Source organism: Triticum aestivum, chromosome 5D, assembly GCF_018294505.1.
Source record: "Triticum aestivum cultivar Chinese Spring chromosome 5D, IWGSC CS RefSeq v2.1, whole genome shotgun sequence".
NCBI classification, from domain to species: Eukaryota; Viridiplantae; Streptophyta; class Magnoliopsida; order Poales; family Poaceae; genus Triticum; species Triticum aestivum.
In genome coordinates this window covers 402020167-402031438 of record NC_057808.1, presented here as the reverse complement: position 1 = coordinate 402031438, position 11272 = coordinate 402020167, and the positions used below count along the sequence as shown (strand labels likewise).

Genomic DNA, 11272 nt, shown 5'->3' with positions numbered 1-11272 from the left:
GGGTATGTGGGCATTGTGCTGTTTAAATTTTGTACTGCTATAGAGTGTCAACATGTTTTCTTTTTTTCAATATGAAAAATGGAACATCCAACAGATGGTGGATTTTGGCAATAGTGATCAGGATTAAGGCCAGACTAATTGTACGTGGAGATCGATGTTGGAATCGGCAACCACCGTGCACTTTCGCAGTTCTCTGATCATACTCTCATACTCAACAGAACATCTTTTCATACACATATAACAGATTCAAAGGAGTCAGAACCGGAAAACACAGGCAAACAGCTGAGGATAAACAAGCGGCAATCGTCTCAAGGACAAAACTGCTGCTTCTAGGCAAAATTCATCTCTGTTCCTACGGTGCACAATTGGTTCAGTTTCTAGTGGTACCAAAATCTCTTGTTTGGATTGAGAACACGGCAAAATTTCAGAGGACTGTCATTGTCAGGTCTGAATTAATGCCGCTTCCTCTTGCCTCCTTTCTGGTGTTTTCTCCGCCCCGCGCTCTGTCTACGCGGCTCGCTGGAACCACCGTCGTCTTCCTTCTCGCCATCGAGCAGCGTGTTCATCCCGAGGTCGAATCCGTCGGTCAGGCCTTGTAATCTGTACACAGAAACATGCCAGTTCATAAGTCGGTTAGGAAAAGCAAAAGATCTTAAAAGGGCAAGCTCAGCTAAATGTGCCCAAAGCTATCTTCATTAAACTCATGTGGCTGGCGGGTTCACTTTATAAGGGGGAAGAAGCCTGCACCACAAGAGAAAATCCATAAACTCTGTAGAACGATGGAATAGCATACCCATGAAGCTGCTTTTTCATCTGCTTCTCCATGTACTTTTCACGTTTGGTGACGGGAGCTCGGGTGAACAGCTCCTCTTCCGCCTTCTCTTGCTTCTCTCTCTGCCGCATGTAGGCCATAAATTCTTTGCTTTCGTCACCCGCTGTTTCCTTCCACTGCAAGATTGCCCAGAAAACTTAGTCACCTCGATGTAGCTTAGTGTAGCCAACTATACAAAAAGACACAATATACAAACCTCTTCAGGTCTATCAGCAGCATCATCAATCATCTCCTTGAAGTAAGGATTCTCTGTTGCCATACGCAATAATCTTTTCTCTTTCCTTACAGCGTCTTTACTATGACTATCATCCATGGCAGCTGGCCCAATTCTCGGAGGAACGTAGATACCATCTTTGCCCTGAAGTCAAACAGCTACACACATCAGACACAACAAATCTGTGTAAATTGAACTCTAGTCACGAAATCATCATTACTGATATAAAACAGAGTGACCTATATTCACGTCATTAACAGGAATAGTGCAGTTAGAATATGGCAGCATTTAAGCAACGGGTAACAGTATCCACAAAAGCAACAATATAAGCTATGATACAGTTCACTTAAAACCAGGCACATAAACCAAGTTACAGTGTAATCCCAAATTCATCAGAAGTTGTTAGGTAGCAACATAATTTGATTCTGCAAGACACTGCACTGGAAATATCGATTTCTCATCCAACTGACAACTATATTATGTACAGAAAACAGCTCGGTAAGGATGGATAGATTTGATGTCATAAAAAAAAGATTTATTGATTGATGTTTGGGCTAAAGAAGCTGCTAAATTCAATGCACAAATTTTGATGGTAACTGATTGGTGTGTGTGTGTGTGTGTGTGTCAGCGTGAACAGAGTGACGAACAGTCAAACATTATCACCTTAACACATATAAGGGAAAACATTAGTTAGTGAGAATTTCACCTGTCCTTCAGAAACAATTTTGGGATCCATCATATCCGGGTTTGGCCGGTACCCCAACAGGTCGTCCTCGCCTTGTTGCCTGCCCTTGACATTGACCTCAGCATCTGGCACCTTATCCTGGGCAGCCGCACCATCTGCAGCATTGGTGAGCTTCTGGATCTGGTACTCCATCTTCTTGTCTATTGGGCGAATCTAGCACACAGAAAACAAACACCATATACTATTAGACAGCTGCATAAATGGAGACTGGCAGCTTAACAATCAACACTTAAGGACACACACACCTTCTCAAGAAACAGCCTGATCTCGACAAGGCTGCGCACAACGGGGTGGCCATCGACGGACAGTCCCTTGGCCTTGCGTAGTAGGTAGTAGACGAGGTCCTGGCAGTAGCTCAGTAGCAGGTGGTGCTTGGCCTCCAGGTACCCAATGCCATCGCCTGTCGGCAGCTGGTTTTTCCTAACCTACACCACACAGAAAATTGAACAGAATTGTCAGTTTTTGCCACCCACCAAAAAGCTAACATCAGGAATGGATGGAAGACATGTCAAAGTTGACTTGATTGATTTGCTTGTCAGGTAAATAGTACAGAGAACAGATCAGTGATTATGTGGCTCTAAGGACTCCAAGAGATGCAGTCATAAACAGTGATGGGGTGAATGTGGTTCCTGAAGTCTGGGCTATTAGAGATAAAATCAAGCAGTTTCCAGAAACTTCTAAAAGTGGTTCATGGGTAATTTTTGAAACAAATCTCTTAACTTGGCAAATATAGCAGAAACAGTAAAGATTAATCACCGCTACTTCTTCAAATGCAAGCTGGGGCAACAAAATGCTAAATATTGTCTCAGCTGGAATAGGTGGTAGCTTCCTTGCACCTCTGTTTGGGCATACAGCTCTCCAGACTGGTCCTTTTCTAGGTTTTCTAAACTAAAGATTGTTTACAGCCAGATTTTGATCTCATCTGACCTGAAAATGTTACTAATTTTCAGACCAGAAGCAGCAGAATCTGCCAAAGGCCAACAACTGAGATTGAAAGTGTGCACCATGCCCTCTGTTCTGTATTTCTGTTGCCCCCTTCTATTCTCCGGTTTTCTCAATCAACAGGGCTTGCTTGATTGGAGGTGTTGATTGAGATGTTTTTTAGGCTTCATTGGATTGATATTGTGCTTCGGCTTGGAGATGGTGGGAACTATGGCAAGTTAGAGACTAACTACTGGTGTTGTTTAATCAGTACTCCCTCCGATCCAAAATAAGTGCCGCAGTTTTGAACTAAGGTATTATGGATCAGATAGAGTAGTTTTTTTTTTCCAGCCCCGTTGCTCCTTCTTCCTGCCTACTAACAGGCTTCCATGTTTGCAGGCTGATGTTTGGAAGCGGGATTAACCAAATGCCCACGTTTAGGTTCTTCCTAAACAAGACCCCCAAAAGCTTAACCAGAATCACATCCAAATTCCGGCGGCTAAACACGGGCGTAATCATCACAATCATAGCGCGAGACGGGGAGCCCGCGAGGGGGGAAAGCGGGGGTACCTTGCGGGTGAGCGACTCGACCTTGGACCTGACGAGGTCGAGCCCGTCCTTCATTTCCTTGAGAGCGGCGAGCAGCTTGGGCGCGTCATCCCTGTTAATGAATGAACAAAACCAAACCCGTGTGAACCCTCCTTGGTATTTTCCGGGCGAGCGATTCTGCGGGAAGCGAGGGGGGATTACCGCACGAGGGCCTGCGCTTTCCTCTCGTCGTCCGCTCCGGCGACGGCGGCCGTCATCGCCGTTTCTCTGCCTGCCCGAGACGGGGAGAGTCCAGGGGGGTCGCCGGTAAGGGGCGGCCGCGCGAGCAAACGAGCCGCCGGGCGCCGGGGCGGTGGCGCTGCGGAGGAGGGCGCCAGATGGCAGTGGGGGAAGTGGGGAGGGCCGGAGGAGGGCGCCGCCGGGTTTGGTTGTGCACAGGAAAAAGAAAAACCCTAGGGGCGTGTTTGTTTCCCTGGCTCGCATCGGGCGTGCAAAAACCAGCCGTTTGGTGTCCTGTGTGGCCTGGCCCAGCCGATGCAAAAGAGCCTCTCAGCCGCGCTGCGCATACGTCATTTATCGCGACCTAGGAGTTTTTTTAAAATTGTTTATTTAAAATGTTTTATCTTCTAAACCATCCGTCTAAATCTCGAGCCGGTTTATCATTGGATTCCTTGCATCGAGATATTCAAAATTAGATCCCATGTTAATATGTTTTGATGAAAAAAAATCTTGAAAAAAAGGGCTTACAAACCATGCCTCTAACGAAAGAAAAAAGAGAAAACGCATTTTTTTTCGTTTTCAAGAGGCACGCCGCGGAAGAAAAAAAAACATATTTTTTTCGTTCCGAGAGGCACGGCCGTGCCTCTCGTGAAAGCAAAATCGTGCCTCCCACGAAAGCCAAATCGTGCCTTTCGCGGAACACACGCTTTTTTCATTCGCGGAAGCAAAACCTTGCCTCTCGTGAAAGCAAGAAAAAATACACATTTTCTACATTTCCAAGAGCGCCTTTCACGGAAGCAAAACCATGCCTCTCGTGAAAAAATGCGTTTTTCACGCAAAAATGCGTCGGTGGTGGAGCGGCGCCGACGCGTTGGGGCGGGAGAGGGTGAGGCTTCGTGAACCGACCCTTGGGTCAGGCTCGTCGGCGCCGCTAGGGTCCTTCGGCTCCACTCGCATCTCCACCGGCTGCGCCCCCAACTCAGAGGCGCCTTGCAGGAGGGAACGCTCCCACGACGGCGAGGAGCAGAGAGCTCCGGTAGCGGCCATGGCGAGATCTGTCGTGGGAACGGAATGAGTAGGAGTGGGTCGGTGTGTGCGTGGGCCCGAACCTGTTTTCAAACGCCGCTAGCGTCCGTCTCTGTGCATCCACGCCCCTGGCCCCGCAAGTAGGCCCAACTTGTCAGGTTTGCTGTTAGTCATGGTTCACAGCTCGTTTAATGTAACATGTTATTCACTTCCCGAAGAAGCGGTGGTCTTCTATTATTTTTGGCAAAAGAGATAGTTTTGGAGTACCCTAGCCGCACATGTGGTGGTTTTCAGCAATTTACTCGAACATCGGTGATCCTATTGAACTTCACCATCAAAATCTAGCCACATTTGAAGAGTTTGTTCAAATGCATCAACAAATTTGGCATCGAGCAACTCACGAGCAACTGAAGGAAGATCTGATTGAGCATCTGTGGGCTGTTAAGAGGGACCACAATGTTGGAGTGTAATATTTGAACTTTTTGAAATTTGAACTGTTGCTGCATTTAAACATTTGAACTATTTAGACTATATATGCGGCTATTTAAACGTGTGAACTTTAAAAATTAGGGTCGAATGTATGCAAGTAGCGCTGGATGGTCGACTTCTGCATCCGTGTCCGCAGATTGGCCCCCCTTGTCCGCGGACAAATATCGAAGCAAATTTGCGGGCAGCATTGAAGATGCCCTAAGGTGGTATAGGAGCTCTCTTGAAAAAAGAACCTCACTTGCAAACCCTTTCTAGATATGAAAAAGCGTTTGTGAAACAATATGTGGTTTAATGATTAGAAGGACAATGACATCTCCAACCCATTCGAGTTCAAATTCCAGACTTGATATCTCGCATTTTTTTAGGTTTATTTCAGGTCTTTTGGTGATGTGCGTCCAGTCGGCTATGAAGGTGTCTCTGACGACTTTTATCAATCTTAAGATGATGCGTGCGTTTATAAGGGTGGCGTGTGTATGTGTTTTTTTTTGGAAATAGGCTGTTGGAGAGGGAGGAGGATCTGTGGTCTATGGGGACATATACATCCTATATGGAAAAAAAATTAGTAATTCAATAAAAAGTCAAAAATTCCTGAATTTTTTTTTTGAAATAAACTTGACCTTCTGCTGTACCCGTGAGAGAAAATCCACACAAGAAAATATCCCTTTGACTTCTTTTCAAAAAAGACAATTTTTTTTGCTAAAATAGTGTGAATAGTGACCTATAATAGCAAATAAATTTTGTCTTTTTTGCTGTGAGGTCAACTTTTGTTTTTTTCCGTGAAAATGTATATACTAGTGCAAAAGTAAGTCAAGCGTTTTGTCAAAATAGTTCTGACCTATTTTGACTTTTTAAAAAAAAATCCCCATATAGGGTGCATACCCAACCAGGAACGTATTTCCCGTTGGAGAGTTGAAAAAACTTTCCCTTCACTCTCGTCGGCCCCACACGTTCAGCAGCGGGCGCTATGGTCTCGGCCATTCCATTTCCGGTCACCGCTCCGCTGCCGGAAACCTAGACATGCCGACCGCCTCCAGCCGCTGAACGCCGTCCCCGACCTCCTAGTCACACGGAATCGACCGCCATCAGCCGAGCACCTTCCACCATCTCCGGACCTTCAGCCGCCGGATTTGACCTCGCCCTCACCGCTTTCGGCCAAGGTAATTTACCCCCACACCCAGCCGCTAGATCAACCCCATCTGCGCTACGCTTGGTTTTTTGAGCTCCATGTGGATTCACTCTCGTGTCGGCATACTCTCCAGCAAATCGCCCGGCGACTTGCGGCTTCTAATGGCGGATCCGGTGTCCGCTGCTGTCGCTGTTGGGTGGGCCATGAAGGCCGCTGGGTGAGTATTTAAACAAAAACTACCGGAAACGTGACGAAAAACTACCACTCTACAATTTTGTGCGAAAAACTATCAAATTTTTCCTAAACCGTGGCAAAAAACTACCAAGTCGCGAAAGCGCTTGCTTAGCCCGCGCTAACCCCGAATCTGACCGGCGGGGCCCGCCCGTCAGGTGCCGACGTGGCATGTTTTTTTGCAGAAAACCCCCTTGCTTTATACGTAATCACATAAATACCCGTGCGGGAAAAATGTTAACGTGAGACGAAAAATCGCGCCCGGGTTTCGAACCTGCAACCTGCAGCACGCTAGCCACCAGGCCAGAGGGCTGGTCATGTTACTATCCAGGCAGGATTTTCTTTATACAATATAAACGGAGGCTGGCCGGTGGTTGGGCCAGCCAAAGCCTGTAATTGTTTTTTCGTTTCGTGTTTTACTGACGCGCGTGCTGTGCTCGTTCGCCCAGATTTCTTTTCTATTTATTTATCTTGTTATGCTTTATTTTTGTTTCTGGTTTTCGCTTATTTTTAGGTTTTTCTTTCTTTCTTCCTTTATTCACTGGGTTCGTTTTTCTTCTATTGTTAACATACTTACTAAACATTTTTTTAGATAGGCTTCAATACATGATATTTTCAAATACATGATGAACATGTTTTTGAATTTGCATGAACATTATCTTAATGTACGCTGAGCACCTTTTCTGCGTATAGTGATCATTTTTCAATGCTTGATGAACTTTACTTTGCAAACAGTGAGCATTTTTTAATATATTAAACTTTTGGGTTGAACATTTTTGTAATTTAGGTTGAACATTTTTTTAATATATACGATGAACATTTTTGTAATTTAGGTTGAACACTTTTTAGTATATACGATGATCATTTTTGTAATATAGGTTGAAAATTTTCTTAATACATGATGAATTGTTTTGACAATGTGTATTTGAGAAAATGTTCAGCATGTTTTAAAAACTTATTGCGTAAAATCATTCTAGCATTTCGAAAAACACATCAATTTTTTAATAAAAGTTGCACTGTTTTAGTGAACAAATATGTAATCGCAAAAAAATGTTGATTAAAAAATAAGTAATTCAGGGCACGCAGACGCGCTGGGCTCGGCCGCCGGCCCAGCGTGTCTACTATAATATAAAGGACGACCCGCCTGTAACCTAACGCAAGTTTCGTTGTGGCCTGGTGGCTAGCGCGCTTCGCCTACGTGCTGTAGGTCGCAGGTTCGTAACCTGGCACGGGTGATTTTTCCTTTAGTTTATTTATTTGTCCAGTTCGTTGGAAACATTCAAACAAGTCCGAACAAAAAAAAAGTCTCTCACGTTAACATTTTTTTCGCAAAAATGACGGGTATTTATGTGATTACGTATAAAGCAGGGGGGTTTTATGCAAAAAACATGGGCATTTTTGTGATTACATACAACGTAAGGGGGGTTTCTGCAAAAAACATGCCATGTTGGCACCTAACGGGCGGGCCCCGCCGGTCAGATTCGGGGTTAGCGCGAGCTAAGCGAGCGTTTTCGCGACTTGGTAGTTTTTTGCCACGGTTTAGGAAAAATTTGATAGTTTTTCGCACAAAATCGTAGAGTGGTAGTTTTTCGTCACGTTTTCGTCAATTGTGGTAGTTTTTGGTTAATACTCCCGCTGGGTGGGTCGTTTAGTTTATTTATTTGTCCAGTTCGTTGGAAACTTTCAAACAAGTCTGAACAAAAAAAAGTCTCTCACGTTAACATTTTTTCCGCAAAATGACGGGTATTTATGTGATTACGTATAAAGCAGGGGGGTTTTATGCAAAAAACATGGGCATTTTTGTGATTACATACAACATAAGGGGGGTTTCTGCAAAAAACATGCCATGTTGGCACCTGACGGGCGGGCCCCGCCGGTCAGATTCGGGGTTAGCGCGGGCTAAGCGAGCGTTTTCGCGACTTGGTAGTTTTTTGCCACGGTTTAGGAAAAATTTGATAGTTTTTCGCACAAAATCGTAGAGTGGTAGTTTTTCGTCACGTTTCCGTCAATTGTGGTAGTTTTTGGTTAAATACTCCCGCTGGGTGGGTCGTTTAGTTTATTTATTTGTCCAGTTCGTTGGAAACATTCAAACAAGTCCGAACAAAAAAAAGTCTCTCACGTTAACATTTTTTCCGCAAAAATGACGGGTATTTATGTGATTACGTATAAAGCAGGGGGGTTTTATGCAAAAAACATGGGCATTTTTGTGATTACATACAACGTAAGGGGGGTTTCTGCAAAAAACATGCCATGTTGGCACCTGACGGGCGGGCCCCGACGGTCAGATTCGGGGTTAGCGCGGGCTAAGCGAGCGTTTTCGCGACTTGGTAGTTTTTTGCCACGGTTTAGGAAAAATTTGATAGTTTTTCGCACAAAATCGTAGAGTGGTAGTTTTTCGTCACGTTTCCGTCAATTGTGGTAGTTCTTGGTTAAATACTCCCGCTGGGTGGGTCGTTTAGTTTATTTATTTGTCGAGTTCGTTGGAAACATTCAAACAAGTCCGAACAAAAAAAAGTCTCTCACGTTGACATTTTTTCCGCAAAAATGACGGGTATTTATGTGATTACGTATAAAGCAGGGGGGTTTTATGCAAAAAACATGGGCATTTTTGTGATTACATACAACGTAAGGGGGGTTTTTGCAAAAAACATGCCATGTTAGCACCTGACGGGCGGGCCCCGTCGGTCAGATTCGGGGTTAGCGCGGGCTAAGCGGGCGTTTTCGCGACTTGGTAGTTTTTTGCCACGGTTTAGGAAAAATTTGATAGTTTTTCGCACAAAATCATAGAGTGGGAGTTTTTCGTCACGTTTCCGTCAATTGTGGTAGTTTTTGGTTAAATACTCCCGCTGGGTGGGTCGTTTAGTTTATTTATTTGTCCAGTTCGTTGGAAACATTCAAACAAGTTCAAACAGAAAAAAGTCTCTCACGTTAACATTTTTTCCGCAAAAATGACGGGTATTTATGTGATTACGTATAAAGCAGGGGGTTTTATGCAAAAAACATGGGCATTTTTGTGATTACATACAACGTAAGGGGGGTTTCTGCAAAAAAACATGCCATGTTGGCACCTGACAAGCGGGCCCCGCCGGTCAGATTCGGGGTTAGCGCGGGCTAAGCGAGCGTTTTCGCGACTTGGTAGTTTTTTGCCACGGTTTAGGAAAAATTTAATAGTTTTTCGCACAAAATCGTAGAGTGGTAGTTTTTCGTCACGTTTCCGTCAATTGTGGTAGCTTTGGTTAAATACTCCCGTTGGGTGGGTCGTTTAGTTTATTTATTTGTCCAGTTCGTTGCAAACATTCAAACAAGTCCGAACAAAAAAAAGTCTCTCACGTTAATATTTTTTCCGCAAAAATGACGGGTATTTATGTGATTACATATAAAGCAGGGGGTTTTATGCAAAAAACATGGGCATTTTTGTGATTACATACAACGTAAGGGGGGTTTCTGCAAAAAACATGCCATGTTGGCACCTGACGGGCGGGCCCCGCCGGTCAGATTCGGGGTTAGCGCGGGCTAAGCGAGCGTTTTCGCGACTTGGTAGTTTTTTGCCACGGTTTAGGAAAATTTTGATAGTTTTTCGCACAAAATCGTAGAGTGGTAGTTTTTCGTCACGTTTCCGTCAATTGTGGTAGTTTTTGGTTAAATACTCCCGCTGGGTGGGTCGTTTAGTTTATTTATTTGTCCAGTTCATTGGAAACATTCAAACAGGTCCGAACAAAAAAAGTCTCTCACGTTAACATTTTTTCCGCAAAAATGACGGGTATTTATGTGATTACGTATAAAGAAGGAGGTTTTATGCAAAAACATGGGCATTTTTGTGATTACATACAACGTAAGGGGGTTTCTGCAAAAAACATGCCATGTTGGCACCTGACGGGCGGGCCCCGCCGGTCAGATTCGGGGTTAGCGCGGGCTAAGCGAGCGTTTTCGCGACTTGGGAGTTTTTTTGCCACGGTTTAGGAAAAATTTGATAGCTTTTCGCACAAAATCGTAGAGTGGTAGTTTTTCGTCACGTTTCCGTCAATTGTGGTAGTTTTTGGTTAAATACTCCCGCTGGGTGGGTCGTTTAGTTTATTTATTTGTCCAGTTCGTTGGAAACATTCAAACAGGTCCGAACAAAAAAAAGCCTCTCACGTTAACATTTTTTCCGCAAAAATGACGGGTATTTATGTGATTACGTATAAAGCAGGGGGGTTTTATGCAAAAAAATGGGCATTTTTGTGATTACATACAACGTAAGGGGGGTTTCTGCAAAAAACATGCCATGTTGGCACCTGACGGGCGGGCCCCGCCGGTCAGATTCGGGGTTAGCGCGGGCTAAGCGAGCGTTTTCGCGACTTGGTAGTTTTTTGCCACGGTTTAGGAAAAATTTCATAGTTTTTCGCACAAAATCGTAGAGTGGTAGTTTTTCGTCACGTTTCCGTCAATTGTGGTAGTTTTTGATTAAATACTCCCGCTGGGTGGGTCGTTTAGTTTATTTATTTGTCCAGTTCGCTGGAAACATTCAAACAAGTCCGAACAAAAAAAAGTCTCTCACGTTAACATTTTTTCCGCAAAAATGACGGGTATTTATGTGATTACGTATAAAGCAGGGGGGTTTTATGCAAAAAACATGGGCATTTTTGTGATTACATACAACATAAGGGGGGTTTTTGCAAAAAACATGCCATGTTAGCACCTGACGGGCGGGCCCCGTCGGTCAGATTCGGGGTTAGCGCGGGCTAAGCGGGCGTTTTCGCGACTTGGTAGTTTTTTGCCACGGTTTAGGAAAAATTTGATAGTTTTTCGCACAAAATCATAGAGTGGGAGTTTTTCGTCACGTTTCCGTCAATTGTGGTAGTTTTTGGTTAAATACTCCCGCTGGGTGGGTCGTTTAGTTTATTTATTTGTCCAGTTCGTTGGAAACATTCAAACAAGTTC

At 44.3% G+C, this 11272-nt stretch overlaps 1 pseudogene across 1 annotated transcript; it reads right to left on the bottom strand.

Annotated features, from left to right (window-relative positions):
- Positions 1 to 211: 211 nt before the first annotated feature.
- LOC123122150 (neuroguidin-A-like) lies at positions 212 to 3776 on the bottom strand (annotated as a pseudogene). The gene is made up of 7 exons (XR_006460088.1): positions 3463 to 3776; positions 3283 to 3373; positions 2037 to 2216; positions 1753 to 1944; positions 1029 to 1190; positions 794 to 948; positions 212 to 600 (listed from the first exon to the last, which is right to left on the bottom strand). The product of XR_006460088.1 is annotated as a neuroguidin-A-like (transcript).
- Positions 3777 to 11272: the final 7496 nt, after the last annotated feature.